Source organism: Zonotrichia albicollis, chromosome 6 (assembly GCF_047830755.1).
Source record: "Zonotrichia albicollis isolate bZonAlb1 chromosome 6, bZonAlb1.hap1, whole genome shotgun sequence".
Lineage (NCBI taxonomy): Eukaryota > Metazoa > Chordata > Aves > Passeriformes > Passerellidae > Zonotrichia > Zonotrichia albicollis.
Window position 1 is genome coordinate 52,299,026 of NC_133824.1, and position 14,970 is coordinate 52,313,995.

Here is a 14,970-nt window from a genome sequence, read left to right on the forward strand (position 1 = left end):
TAGAAACAAAATTGGAATAGACAAGACCAAAAGAAGGAAGAGCAAAAACTAAATGGAACTAAACATTTAGGAAACGTAAGAGAGAAAGAAAAATAAGGCTCAGATGGTAACAGTGGCTCATCAAGGTCAGGGGTTGGACACTTAATCAAACACTGAGATGGGAGAAGCCAGTAAGTCACAGTTGCCTCAGAAAATCCAGAATACCTGAGGTAGAGCTAATTAATATCATGTCATCCTCAACAAAAACCATTCAGCTTCCCCGAAAAGCAGGGAATTGGGAATTAACAAGTAGGGGTGGAATAAATAAATATTTGTCAGAGGTCCATGACAGTGCAAAAAGTGTCTGAAGAACATCTCATCTCACCTTCATGAATCTGATAGCATTCAGTAATACATTTAATTACTTTGAAAGACTTAATTATAAGTAAGGCCTCCTATGATCATCTCTTTCATGTCTTACCTGTTGAATATGTCATTATTTTCTTTACATTTGACCACCTATACAGTTGTAGTGTAAAAGGTGGTTTTAGCATTGACTTATGGGTAAAAATAAACTGACATAAAATGTTCTTAAGAATGTAAAATTCTGCATGCTCTTAAGGCTCATAAAAGTAAAATCCAGTTTTCTCCAATGCATTGTGTCTGAACACTTCCACTTTTATGGCAGTTACAGAAGGCAAAACTCTTCATAATCAAAAAATATTGGAGATCAATGTCTTTAAAGACATTGAAATCTGTTATTAGTACCATAATTCATTCTCTCCGGTACCCTTTTTTAACAGGGTGCTTCTCAAAAAGTAGAAATCAAGTTTTTATGCCTTGGGCCTCCTCATTAGAGAATTTACATCACAACTGCCTTGAATATTTGTTTTAAATCCACAAGTCACCTTAGTTACTTCAGGCTCTTTTGAGTCTTAACTCTTTTAGTTTTTATATAGCTCTAAGAGGGCAAAAAAAGTCATTCTCAGAGAGAAAAGGCCTCATTTTGTCCACCATGGTGACCTGCATATTGTGAATTATGCTGAGAAAGGACTTTCATTAGTACAGATGCACACACAAACCAGCCAGAAAAGCTGCAATATGGAGCATCTTTAAAGAGGCATAAACCTCTTTAGGAAAACATGGATAGACCTCTTCCAATTTCTAAAAGCCAACCAAGAAGTTAAGAAAGAAGTTAAGCAACACATTGGTCCTGATTTAACAACAAAATGAGCATCCAAAAAGCTGTTCTGTGTTTCTCTTTGGAATCTCTTTTGTGCTTCCTCATCATCCAATTAAAAGCATTTCTACTTGTCCATATTCAGAGCTTTGAGATGGTACAGAACTAACTACAAGTGAATTAGATCAGAGATCTTAAAGTTATTTTATGAAGATATTTATTTTATGTGTTAAAATGAAAACAAAGCAAAAGAAATCTTAGGTTTTATCACTTCATGGTTTTTCCATTTTTGAATGGCACGAAACGGGACTGAATTGAAAACAAACCTCTGTCTGCACACACATGCACAGTTTGAAGACAATTCCTCTCTCAAATAAAAATATAAAATAAACATATTTTTATAGCAGTTGCTGTAGGATTTCTCTTACCTGGCAAGAGGAAAGAGTGATTGATCAAATCTTCTTCCTCAAGACACCAACTTCACATATGTTGTGAAGATCTGGTCTGCCTGGTTATTTATAACTCTCATTTCCAGCTCCTTGCAGACCTCGTTTTCTCTCTCAGACAGTGATTTTATTTTTCTAATCAAATCACCCAGGAATATTTCTTGTTTGTTGCTTCTGTTTCAGTATTAAAAGCTCTCAATGCTAGAACTGGGCAGGGTTGTGTAAATCCTTCTGAAAAGAGAGGAAACTGCACATAACTGAAAGCAGCTAAATGGTAACACCAAGGATAAAAGAAGAAAAAAACTATTAGTGAATTCATTAACTTTTTCTTTCAGTATTTAGTGCTTCTGATTAATGGCTTTCCTGTAGGCTGCTATTTTCCTCCTAGATATTAACATGCAAAATATGTGGCATATTAGAATAAAGTGTTATTATTACTTATGAGTGTCCAAAATCCATGAGATAGAAGGGATTAAGCTGAAATGCAGACAAAATAGTTGATTTTGTTTTTTGCATACACTGCCTGTAATAAAGAAAGCAGCTCACTAGCACACTTGCACCTCTAAAATTTAAATTTAGAGACAAGGAAAGGTCAGGAAACTGGAATTGGTCACACCAGGGAAGAAGAGGCTCAGGGGCAGCTCATGAATGTAGAACAGCTTGAAAGGACAGTCAGGGTCTTTTTCAGGGGTACCCAGGGACAGGAGCAGAGGCAAAGGGCACAAAAGGAATCCCAGGAGGTGCCACCCAAACCTCACTGAGCACTTTGTTATTGTTATTGGGAGGGTTGAGGTTGTGGAGCTCTGTCCTCGGACACATCCAAATGTGGGTGTCCCAATGGCACTTTGGGTAGAATTTCTGGGACTGATGCCTCAGGTTTCAGCTTTTATATTTTCCCCATTCTGTGCTGCTTTAGTGGGTGGGTCCGGGCTTCACATTCAGGGATGGTGAGCTCTGTGCACAGAGCAGGGAGACAAAACAATTCCTGCTCCAGCTGGGCACCAAGGACAAATGATCCCAATCTCAGCCCCAGAGCACAAACCCCGTGGGCTGCAGAGAGAAAAACAAGCAGGGTGGGAGTGCCTGGGCTAAAGCTGGAATGGGACAATGAACTGCAAGGTGCAAATGGAGCAGAACTGATCCCAGGGAGAGAGCCCGGGAGCGCTCCTGCATTTTGGGGCCATTTTGGTTCATCTTGGGTGCAGCCCTGGCTGGGCTCTGGTGCTGCCCAAGGTGGATCCATGGAGGAGATGCTTTGAATCAATCCCTGCTTTATCCTTTAGCTCTGTCCAGCCCCTGCTCCAGGGCAGCCTGCACAAGGCATCAGAACAACGTGGAGTTTTTGTTTTCTGTGCTGATGAGGTCCAAAACATCCCCACTACACCTTTGCTCCTTTTTGTAGCTTGGCCAAGTTCTCAGTTCAAAGCTGCTGTTTTCCTTCACAGATAACTTAGGGAACACCAATCTCACTGCTGCTCTTCCAGCAACGACTCATCACAACCCCCCTCAGATTTATCTGCTCTGTTTGTGCCATTTACCTCCTTATGTATTTTTTTTTTCATATCTGATCTTTTAATTGAAAAATTAAAACCATATCTTCTTCTCCCATTATTTTGTTCTCCTCTGGCCAGTCACTGCCTCCTTAGTTTCTGAGGGTGAAATTTCTGACCAGTTTTTGAACAAATCTCCCCAAACTGCAGCTACAGCTCTGTATTTTGCAAGTCTGTCTACACTTCAACTTTTGTTTTCCTGATAATATTTGAATTCTTCCATTACAAATAACTCAAATCTGGCATAATCCATCCTCTCCTGGTATCCCTCACAGTCATATTCTTGGCACTCATTATCTGAAATGACAATTTCTTTTAATTTTGGACCCTGTTCTCCCCTTCCATGAGATATGGGGCACTGGAAAATGTTGCTTCAGTCTACAATCACCCTTACTTGACTAATTGTCACTTTTACTGTTTAATATTCATTCTCCTCCCTCTGCTGCTTGATTTTAGTCATTAAATTCTTCTTCAAAATCTTGTATTCACACATTTTCAATTCCCCAGCTAAAACCACCAAGTCCTTTCAGGCTGCCTGGAGGGTGAAATCTCTTTCTTTTCTAGATCAGATGTGAGGCTCCTTAAGCCATTCTGTTGTTCCCTCAAAGTGCATTTTTCTCTGTCTTTTCTCCAGTGCAAAAGGAAATATTAGGAGTCTCGGGGTATCTTAATTTAGTCATGTTCACTAAAATCAACTTGTTATATTTATAGTGTATTTTACATATATTGCATATATTTACCACATTATATTTTTCTATATGATATCTGTGTATGATGTTGTGTACATTACATAAAGAATTGATATCAATTAACACTCCCAACTGCTCCAAAGATCCTGTTTTCTCATTTTCAGGATACATTCCTTCTCCTCTTTCTTTCTTGCTCTTCTCCTCTACACCAAAAGGAAAAGTGAAGTTGGCATGCCTGACATCTTCTACTGTATCAATTTAATAATTAAAGGAAGGTCAAGGAAGAGGACGAAGAACTGAGACAAAAATAACTTGTGGTGGGTCTATAGCCAAGACGAATTCTTCACAATTCAAGAATCACAAATACAGGCCCACAAACCTGCCTGTAATCAAGCCTGAAATGGTTGCTTCAGTTCAGAACGCCAAAACCATAAAGTGACAAATGAGCAGAAAGAAGTCTGACCATTTCAGTGTGTTCTGGTTTCTAATGCACTGAAAGAGAAAATTTAATTTTAAAATCTGATATTATTATTATTATTATTCTAAAAGCAAAATATTCAGAGCTAAGATAGTTAAAACCAACAACAAACTTAAAAATCATGCAAAATGTTAACCACAAGAATACAAGTGGGTTTTTTTCCTACCATGCAAACAGATAAATCTGGTAGATAAACCTAGGTACCAGCAGCCTTTCCCTTGAAGATTAGGCATTAATCATTTACATTAAAAGAATAACTTCACTTAATAGAGGCAGAACAGAACTGCATATTTTTTACAGGAGGAGAATGAATATTAAATAATAAAACTGACAATTAGGCAAGTAAGGATGATTGTAGACTGGAGCAACATTTTCCAGTGCCCTATATCTCATGGAAGGGGAGAACAGGGTCCAAAATGAAAAGAAATTGGCATTTCAGATAATGAGTGCAAAGCATATGAAAGTGAGGAATACCAAGAAAGAATGTATTATGCCAGTTTTGAGTTCTTTCTAATGGGAGAATTAAAATATTTTCAGGAAAAAAAGTCGAAGTGTAAATAGACAGACTTGTAAATTACAGAGCTGTAACTTCAGTCTGGGGAGATTTGTTCAAAAACTGGTCAGAAATTTCAACTCAGAAATGAAGGAAGTGGTGACTGGCCAGAGGAGAACAAAAGAATGGGAGAAGAAGATATCCTTTAAATTTTTCAATTAAAAAATCAGGTATGAAATAAAAAATAAGGAGGTAGAAGGCACAAACAGAGCAGATACATCTGAGGTAGGGTTTGACAAGGAGTCGTGGCTGGAAGAGAAGCAGTGAGCTTGGTTCCCTAAGTTATCTGCAAAGTGTTAAATGATTTCAATCTAAAGGCAGCTTGATGCAATCCTATTTATTTTTCTTTTCACCATTTAGGGTAAGAGACCACAGAAAAGTTTGCAAAAAGGGAAGAAACAAGCCCAACAGCCCTTGTGCTTTTGTCTCCAACTTCAGCAAATAGTTTTCCCCTTTCGGCATGCCTGGAAGTTCACAGGAACACAGGCAGGGTATAGAGAATGTCACATGGCAGATACTAATTGTTACGATTAAGGTCTAACGAGCAGGATTCCCTGCTGCTCCGAGAATGCCTCTGACTTTTGATCCTGACATCTGTGTCTTACAGGAATTTCAGTCTGCTCTGACATTCCTTCTGATGTTGATCCAGGAATTAATGGATTGTGAAAAAGCTGGCAGGATATCATTTAAAAAATAGAATTCTTGGTGCAGGGCTGATGAAAAGGTATCAGAATTCACAGACTTTGTGTCTGATACCAATACATTGTGCCCATGTGCATGAGTTTCCTATGAGGCAGTGTCTCAAAACAGAGGGCAGAAAACAAGATTTAGGAGGAAGCAAGAGCTTCCTGTTATGCTCATTTATGGAATTGCTGCTGTACATCTCCAGTACAGCAGAAAAATGATGAAAATTATCAATGGTTGAAATTGCTAATTTTTGCTCCAGATGAAAATTATCAATGGTTTGGACAAATTCTTTGTCGTGGAGATTCCATTGTTTAAAACCCAAACCAGCAAAATTAATCCCCATATTATGATTAAGTCTTATATCGTTTAAAACTTTAATAAGATGCTTTTCAGTGGACAGCATTAAAGAAATCAGAATTAATTCTGAAAGAAGTTTCAGTTGAGGCAGCCATGAACACATTTAGAGGTCACCATTTCACTTATTGCACCTATATTTAAGCTGGTTTTGCTAAAATAGTTTCAAGTTTAGAAGGCCTATAAGGAAAAAAAAGAAAAATCAAACCAAAAACTTTAAAAGACGTTACCAAAAGTTAAACTGACATTCTTGTCTAGGTGTGTTTAAGACTGAAGAAGTACATACAGAATGGAAATTTTACACATCAGAGAATACTGCCTTGTGTTTCATGGTTCTGGATAATTACTAGATGCCAGTGGATAACTTAAACATAGCTTAGAGTCACTGACATTAACGTGTGACAGGCAGCTCTGCAGAGTGTATTTAGCAATCTTAAATGGAAAAGTTGAATGATATTTAAAAAAACAAAACATAAAAATAAAATTCAGGATTATCAAAACAGGAAAGAAGCCGTGCCCTCCTTAAAGAAAATCAAAAAGTGTTTCTCAGTGTGCAATAAAAAGACATGAAAGGAGCTAGAAAAGAACTCAACAAGTTAAAAGGGAATTAAATTCACCTGTCAATTATTGTCAATTATAACTAACTAAAATCAAGACTGTATGGTTTAACCATCTCCTCAAACAAGTCAACCCAATTTCAAATCCAGCACTCATGTCACTGTTTATGAAGTTAAATTTCTGGCATTTGCATCTATATTTCAGTGGTTTAGAGGCTTGGACAAAATTTATTGACACCCAAAGGCAGAGGATATTTTGACACAAGTCCAGACCAAATGGTATTAATAAACAAAGGTAATTAATAATATTAATGGTGCAGACCACCTAGAGATATTTAGCCACTCATGCCCAATATTTAAACATTGGAAGCACTGAAATGATCCAAAATGAGAAAGATATAATCAATATTTGAGAAGCCACCTTATCTCAGAGATTAGCAATCAATACGTGAAAAAAGTTCATGACTTCCAAGGTGCACACCCCTTATCAGTGCTCATTCCAACTCTGCTGTTGTTCAGCTGCACAGAATTGACAAAATTCTAAGCAGAACACCAGAATTCTAACAAGATGCAACTAAACATCTCAAACATTTAAAACATTAATTGTACATCTAGAGAATCCAGTAAAGTTTAATTTAAATTATATGATTAAAACAGTGTGAGCAGTGTTTTTTATAAGGAAAATAGCAATGCTCTTAAGCACTAATATTTTTATTATTTATATTTCATGTTATTTAAATTTACTGTTCTGCTTTTCCTTAAGAGTTCTATAATTCATTTAACAGGGAAAAGAGCAAATAGCACAGAGATGAGGAAATTAAGAAACAAAAAGGCAAAACCTAAAGAGAACAGTTAAAGAGAAAAGGCTGGATCGCGTTTAAGATGTTTTTCAAAAGGCAAAGCTTGTAAAAGCTGAAAAAGTAAGGTAGGGGTGTGAAAGTGTGATGTGTGACAGGTGGGGTAAAATGAGACAGTTGGGAGGAAAGAAATAAATTTGAAGAGCACAAATTAGACAAGACATTCATTTTAAGCCCTAACAGGCTGGATCTCATCGTTGTCATCAGACAGGAAATGTCAGAGCTGGCACATTTGGGTTTTTATGCTTTTTACTTGTTTAAAAAAAATAAAAAACAAACCAAAAAACCTCTGTGTTCTATAATACATAAAAATTCTATTTGCTTTAAAGAAATAAACATCTCAATTTGTTCCTATGTTTTCTCCTACTCAATCTTTAATCAACTTCAGCTCTATTATATTGGAAATTACGATAATTATAAGGTTTAATACTTCCACTATATTTTGAGTTATTTTATTTAATACCTGAATAGGAGTTGAATCCTTTAAAAATAACTAAACTTTGCACTTGTACATGTGCATTTCTGGAGGAGGTGAATGTTGCAGAAGATAACATGCAGCAAAGGCTATCTCACAAATACAAACAAATCCTCACTGTAAAGTTCAGAATTTTTGAAGGCATGGATATATTCTTTCCAAAATATATGACCAAAATAATCATGTCAAAAACAAGTATTTCAATTTGCATTCCAGTTGATGGAAAGTTTTTTTTAATAGAGATTTTAATAAATTTCTACAAAGGATATAGAAAATAATGACACTGTATAGAATAATTACCTTCTCTTTATATGACCATTTAATTAGAAATAGAACAAAAAATCCTTGTGCTCTGGGATATAATCTCAAGGTTAAATTCAAATGAAATAGAATACTGCCAGCAGAAAGTGCACAGAATAACTGTAATTCTTAATAATTCAGTATATTTAGAATGCACAATTTGTTTCATTTTTAACTGAAATTATTCTTGGAACTTTTCAGTTTAAAAAGTTTGCTTCAGAATGATATATATATAAATCTCCATATTGAGGGAATGAACCCTACCTCCTGCACTGTTTACATCTTTATATAAGGCAACTCCAAGATCTTCTGTCCATTTCCTTCAGAAATAAAATTTTCATTCATAAATTCAATTTTAATAAATAATGAATGAATAAAATTCATTAGTGAATAAAATTCAATTTTATTCATAAATAACACTTTCCTTTCCTTTTCTTCTCCCCAAAGTGCCCTAAACCAGGACATTAACAAACAAACAACAACGTGAAGTATAATTAGAAAAGATAGCAAAACATTCAGCTGGAAAAAAATGTTCATTTTCTAACAATTTATGATGCTCATTATCATATTTATGTGTTTCCTATGAAAGTCAGATGGGAGGAACGTGGAAGCAAAGATTTGGGATCTTACAAGTGGAGGTCAGTGACAACAGAAGAGCAAGACAGGGAAGGATCAGATGAGGGATTTAGAACTAAGTCCAAATAAAAGTCACACTAAAAATCTACCCACACCTATTTCCGGCAGGGAAGGAATTTTTCAGCAAAAAAAACCCCAAAAAAATCAGATTTCATGTGCAGAGTGATGCCATCCACTCTCTGATGGACAGGGAATCCCAAATCTAGTGGCAGAATTCATTCATACCTTCCATTGCCACAGCCATCAACATATCTGACTTGCCCACCACAAAGATTTTCAATTACAATGCTCATTATCATATTTATGTGTTTCCTATGAAAGTCAGATGGGAGGAACGTGGGAGCAAAGATTTGGGATCTTACAAGTGGAGGTAAGTGACGACAGAAGAGCAAGACCGGGAAGGATCAGATGAGGGATTTAGAATGCAGAATTCCAACTAAGAAGTCAAACTAAAAGTCCACCCACACCTATTTCCGGCAGGGAAGGAATTTTTCAGTGAAAATAACCCCACAACAAATCAGATTTCATGTGCAGAGTGATGCCATCCACTCTCTGGTGCACAGGGAATCCCAAATCCAGGGGCAGAAATCAGACCATCCATTGTCACCTCAAAGATTTTCAATTTCTAACCTCCCCTTCTTGCAGCTTAAGTAAATGCATTTCCTGTCACAGGTCTTTACTTTGGGCCATTGGCACATTCTATGAGAAAAATCTAGCAAATGTGAGATTCCTGTATCAGATTTAGGCTAAGAATTGATGCCTTTGAGCTGCAAATCTTTTTTTTGTGTTCTTGTCTTGCAAGGTGTTGCAGTTTTGCATGAGAGACATTTAGGGAAGTGATGTAAAGCTTTTAACTACTAAAAAGTTAGACACACTTCTGTGAAAAACACACATTAAAGACAAAAGGACCTTGATTTTGATTCTTACTATTTCTTTTTTTTAGCCACTATTAATAAAATTTTCTTTATACCCTTTTAATTTTTAAGCCTACTTTACCTTCCTCCTAATCCTATCTCACAACAAGAAATAAATACATTCATAATTAACCAATTAACCACCACACTCTTTAATACATTAACCAAGAAATCTGAAAATTAAAAAAAATCTTAAATTAACCAACAAAAACCACTACAAAAGGTTTTAAACATGACCAGGAAGCTCAGTTATTGAACTTGTCTTGGAAATAGATTGGGTTAATAGTTTGTATTAGCACAAAACAAAACAAAAAAAAACCCCAAAAAAACCCACACATAAGCAAATCAATTATAATGGGTACATAGATGATGAAAAAAATTTATATATACTTCTTATTCTCACATTACATCAAAAAAAGTCTATAGAATTTAAGGAAAAAATACAGATCCCTCTGCAATACTGTAATTCTGGACCTGCAATTTATATAGACACACGTGTACTATCTCATCCTGCTTTTCTCTCAAAACTAATTAAAATAGCCACTGTGTTACACTGGATTTCATATTCTTAAGATATTACACACTCCATGCTGGTTTATCTCAATGTTTCCAATTTTACTTTCCTCTTTTCAGATCTCACAATGCAGATGCGCTGTTCTCATTTCACAGCAAGAACACCATGGTTTGCCCAAAGTCTAACAGGAAGTTTTGTCATGAGAAACCAAATAATCCCACTCAAATTTTCCAGATTATTAAGTGAAAGTTTAATTTTGAAATATATTCTGGGCCACCTTTGCTTACAATCTCCTCCTAGTGAGATAGTTTAACTTTGGAATATTCAGGCATTCTTGACTGAATTTTTTTTAATGGTGGACTAATATAAATTCACCTGGCATTTTTGAATTAGAAACAAACAAAACTCCATAAACAAACAAAAGCCAAAAAAATTATTTATTAGCACTAAAAAGTTCCCCCAACAAAACCAACTCAAAAAATAAGAGTGGGCATATCATGAACAGGGCCTCAGAACTGCTGAATATACATAAAAGGCAATGGACTTTGAGGACTTCCAACATATCTACAAATCAGTCTATTTAAAAAATGACACCAGAAGGTGCTTTTGAGGCACGTGAAAATGCCATAGCCAAAGATAGTGAGAAGCTGTAGCTACAAGTTTCTGCTGACAGAGAGAACACTCAGGCCCATGAGCCTCTCATGAACTGAAAATTGGGAAATTCTTCCAGCTGGGTCAGGCAGCAAAACAGTGGAAGAATCATCTCTGGCCAGAGCCATCAAAATAACATTTTTTGTTTCATGTCCAGCTCTAAAAAGCCTTTGCACACTGGTATATTGCTTTGGTACATAATCTGGATGGAATCCTTGCATGGGATCCTTTCAAATGGAAAGGTCAGGAATGGCTGGGATGCCTCTGATCTTGCCCAAGCTCCTTGGGTAAAACCATCTGATGGAGTATTTTATCTTCTCTGATAAAGCTTCCATCTGAGGGAGCATTGCTTTCCTTTATCTTCTCTGTTAGAGGCTGCAGGAACCTGGCAACAGCTCCAGCATCTGTGTGTTTATCAATGTTATTCCCAGAAAATTCTTCATTTAGCACTGTACCAGCTCCTAAGCAAAAATCCAGCAGGAAAGTGGAGTGACAACCCAAAAAGCACAAGGAGGGTGTGCTCCCAAAATGAGAGCCTTGTGATCATCACTGGTGGCCGAGCTGTTCACTGAGCCTTGCACGGCCAAAATTAGAAACGTTTTCAAATATTTTTTTCTTTCTGCTGTGTTATCTCCACCTTCATACCAATACAACCCAAACAAAGATGATTTTCCTGTAAGCACCCAGCGGGCGGCCCTGTAGGTTGGTCATTCAGTGCCCATCTGTCCTGGTTCAGGGCAAATGTGGGGGATTCACCAGCCTTGTGTGCAGTCGGTGGGGCAGGACAGCGCAGGGAGCGCTGCAGCCCAGGCTGCAGGGGCCTGGGGCTAGGTGGAAAAGCAGAGGGCCGAAACCATCTCCCTGACAGTGCAAAGCAGGCACATGGAGAATCCAGGTCTTGGTGTGCAGCAGGGAGGTCAGGGTTTGGATGATTTCCTGCAATATTCTGTCTGGCAATGCATTGAACAAGGTATGAGCCATGCCAAAGGTGAAAATGGTCTGGTGTTCACCTATCTGGCTGAGATCTCTGAGATGATCTGATGGCTGGGAAAACCCTGCTTTATTCTCAGCAGATTTGAATTACTCAGAATCATGGATTGAAGGATTTCTAGCCAGACACCCATTGCTGATTTACTTTGCCTGGAGACAGAAGGGGGCAGAGCTTCTGAAACCTCAGCACCACTTAGTGCATTCACAAAGAGGGCAAATGCACAAGACTTGAAAATTAACACCAAATTGGTTTGGATTAAAAAGATGAGGATCTGAATGTGCCACAGGATCTTAATTATAAGATATGTAAAATACCAACACATGTAATAGATTGGAGAACTTGCAGAAGCTGTGGAGAGCCTTTCTCTGGGCGCTCAGATTGATGTAATCTGAGCAAGATAATGATTGTAAGCAGGACAGGACAGGAACTCACTGGGTGTGACCATTCAGGGAAGGATCAGCTGCTGCCATGCCATGTTCCTGGATAACAGGCTGCTTCTACCTCTCTCAGTGTCTCCCCTTATCAGATTTTCCACCAAAATACCTCATTCTTATCTCCTGACCTATAAAATTATTTCATTTCTCTGCCCCTTTCCAACATCCTGGAGCTGTGGTGGGGTGGCCATTTTTTCCTCTTCCATCCCAGCACAGCTGCCAAACAGGACACCCTCTCCAGAGCCACCTCTGGTCACTCTGAATTTCACAAATAGCATGAGAAGCTGTACTTAAGTACAACCAGAAGTTAATTTCTGGGAGCAAAATAGCTTGCATGTTAAGAAATCAAATCAATACTCTCACTATTTTCAGAGCAGAACAAAAAGACTAAAGGGTCTTTCCAAAAATTGCTGCCAGCTGTAGTTAGAATGGCCTAAGAACAGGTACATACATGACTAAGACAATACAAGCATTACAAAACCCCAGTGGCATTCTTATCAACATCAAAGCATCATCATTTGGAATTAAATTTAACGTTGAAAATACTTTAATGAAGAACACAATACATACTGACAAGATTATGGGAATGACCACGTCATGGAAGAGTTAATGGCTCCAGTTATGATAGAAATTTAAATATCATGGGGAGGCACCTCCTGACCCAGCCATCACTGAGAATTATGCAGATTCAACTGGGAGCCACACAGGCTTTGATTTCCCCCAAGGATTGATGAACAAGTACAAAATAATAGAAAGTGACAGGAAGCAGATGACTGAGGTCTAATTTAATGTCATTCTAAAAGACAATATACCTTAAATTGGCCTGAGGAAAATTATGGGTTGCAAACAAGAGAAGAGAAACATGCACTTTTTTCATTTTAGTTCACTAATTTAAAAAGTAATCCTCTGAAGAAATGAGCAGTAAAACAATAGTCATTTGGCAAAGCAGGATTGCCAAAGTTAAGTAGGCGTACTTTGTTTGCATAATTTGCAATTTAATGGAAGAGGCTGTAATCTTAAGAGGAAAACTCTATTAAACAAAATAATGAAATGATCTGAAGAATTTTATGCAAATATTAATTTGAGGCTGCTATGAAGACAAAGGATTAATAGTTCTTAAATAGTAGGATAAAATGCTGGGAGGATGTGCCTAGGAAAGGTTTGCCATTTTAGTAAAGAATCAGCTACACCTGCACTTATCTAGAAATACAACACCTCTTTTGTAAAGGTTTTTCTATGACCAAAGCTAGAACATCTTGCTATTTTTTACTTGGTAAGGTGCAGAAATGGCCCTCTGCAACCCAAAACTAAGCATAAGCTACACTTCAACTCAAACCTTCCAGATTTCAGCTGCATGTAATATGAACTTACATTACTTCACATAACAGAAGTTATAAATATCAGCAGCTGGATAATTTGAAATAATCTATTTTACACCGTAGATATTTGAGACACTTATAGAATGCATAGTAACAGCACTTCATAGATTTTTTTTTTTTACTTCAGAAATTATACTATTTATCCTGCATCATTTTTTTTTTAATTTCTTTAACATTAATGAGTAGAGATATCCCTAGTCAGGCACTTGTTCAGGAATGGCCTTCAAGTCCCTACTGATATTTCCTCAGCTAGTATTTAAACATGGGAAATTGCTTTTGATCAACATCATTAAAACCAGATTTGTATGGCATCAAATTAAAAACTAGGAGATCTAGTGAGTTGGAAAAGCTCTCTGTAATACATTAAAGGGATGACAGAAAAGATAGAAAAATTCTCTCTAAAAATTGGAAGTTTCTTCATTTTCAATAGAGGGGAAATAGCTTTTTTTAAAGCATTTACAAACAGGCTCCCCATTATGATCAAAACAAGGAAAAGAAGAGCGCATTGCTCCATCTGCAGCTCCATCACATGGGGACCTGGAGGCATCAGTGCTCACAGAACTGCCTCAGGAATCCACAGAGCAGCCAGATGCCAGCCCTGGGAAAACAGGGAATGTTGCAGGATATCTGCATCCCATGGTTGCCATTCAGAGAGGGGCCACGACACTGGTCCAGTGCTCAACAGAAGCCTGATTTAAGGATAAATTAAACAATATTGATAAAATGTGTGGAACCCTCAAAAGTGCTCCTCCCCAGGCAGAAAATACATACTGCAAAATTAAGAGACATTGCATTCAGACCAAGCCAAATGTCAAATTGATTCTTTAAATGGCAAGCTTCAAAGCAAATTTCATCCCTTAAAAGAATACTACACATAGTGTTCAAACTGAGCACGGCAATGATATATCTGTATAAGATAAACAGAAGTCCTTCTTTCTTAAAAACCTGTATTTGATATAAGTTGTGAACTTTTCAAAAGTAAATCAAGGCTGGGAACATCTTGATTTACACCATTCCTTAGAAGGTGGCAAGTTTCCTGCAAATAAAAACTTACATCATTTAGGAATAATGGAAATGCTATTGCCATTGGAAAACATTCCCTTGATTGTTATATTTCCTGACACCAGGTTGTTTTCCTGCATGTAATGTCCATTGTTCAGTGACATTTGCAGTAATCTTTAAAAGTAAATTTTAGTTTATACGACATAAGAAAAAATGTAATCCTTATCTAAAGAAAAGAAAGAGGAAGAAGGGGAGGGGAGACAAAACACGATACTAAACATAGTAATGGTTTAGTAAACCTGAAAGAGTTAAAACTCCAATATTCAGATTTTACAGACTTCTTT

At 37.1% G+C, this 14,970-nt stretch overlaps 1 long non-coding RNA gene across 1 annotated transcript in view; it reads right to left on the reverse strand.

Moving 5' to 3' along the window:
• Positions 1-1,593: 1,593 nt before the first annotated feature.
• The window catches only part of LOC102068464 (uncharacterized), a 29,013-nt gene continuing 15,636 nt past the window's right edge, over positions 1,594-14,970 (reverse strand). Inside the window, exon 3 of the long non-coding RNA XR_271416.2 lies at positions 1,594-1,836. This is a non-coding gene — a long non-coding RNA (uncharacterized LOC102068464). The remainder of the gene's footprint in view (positions 1,837-14,970) is intronic.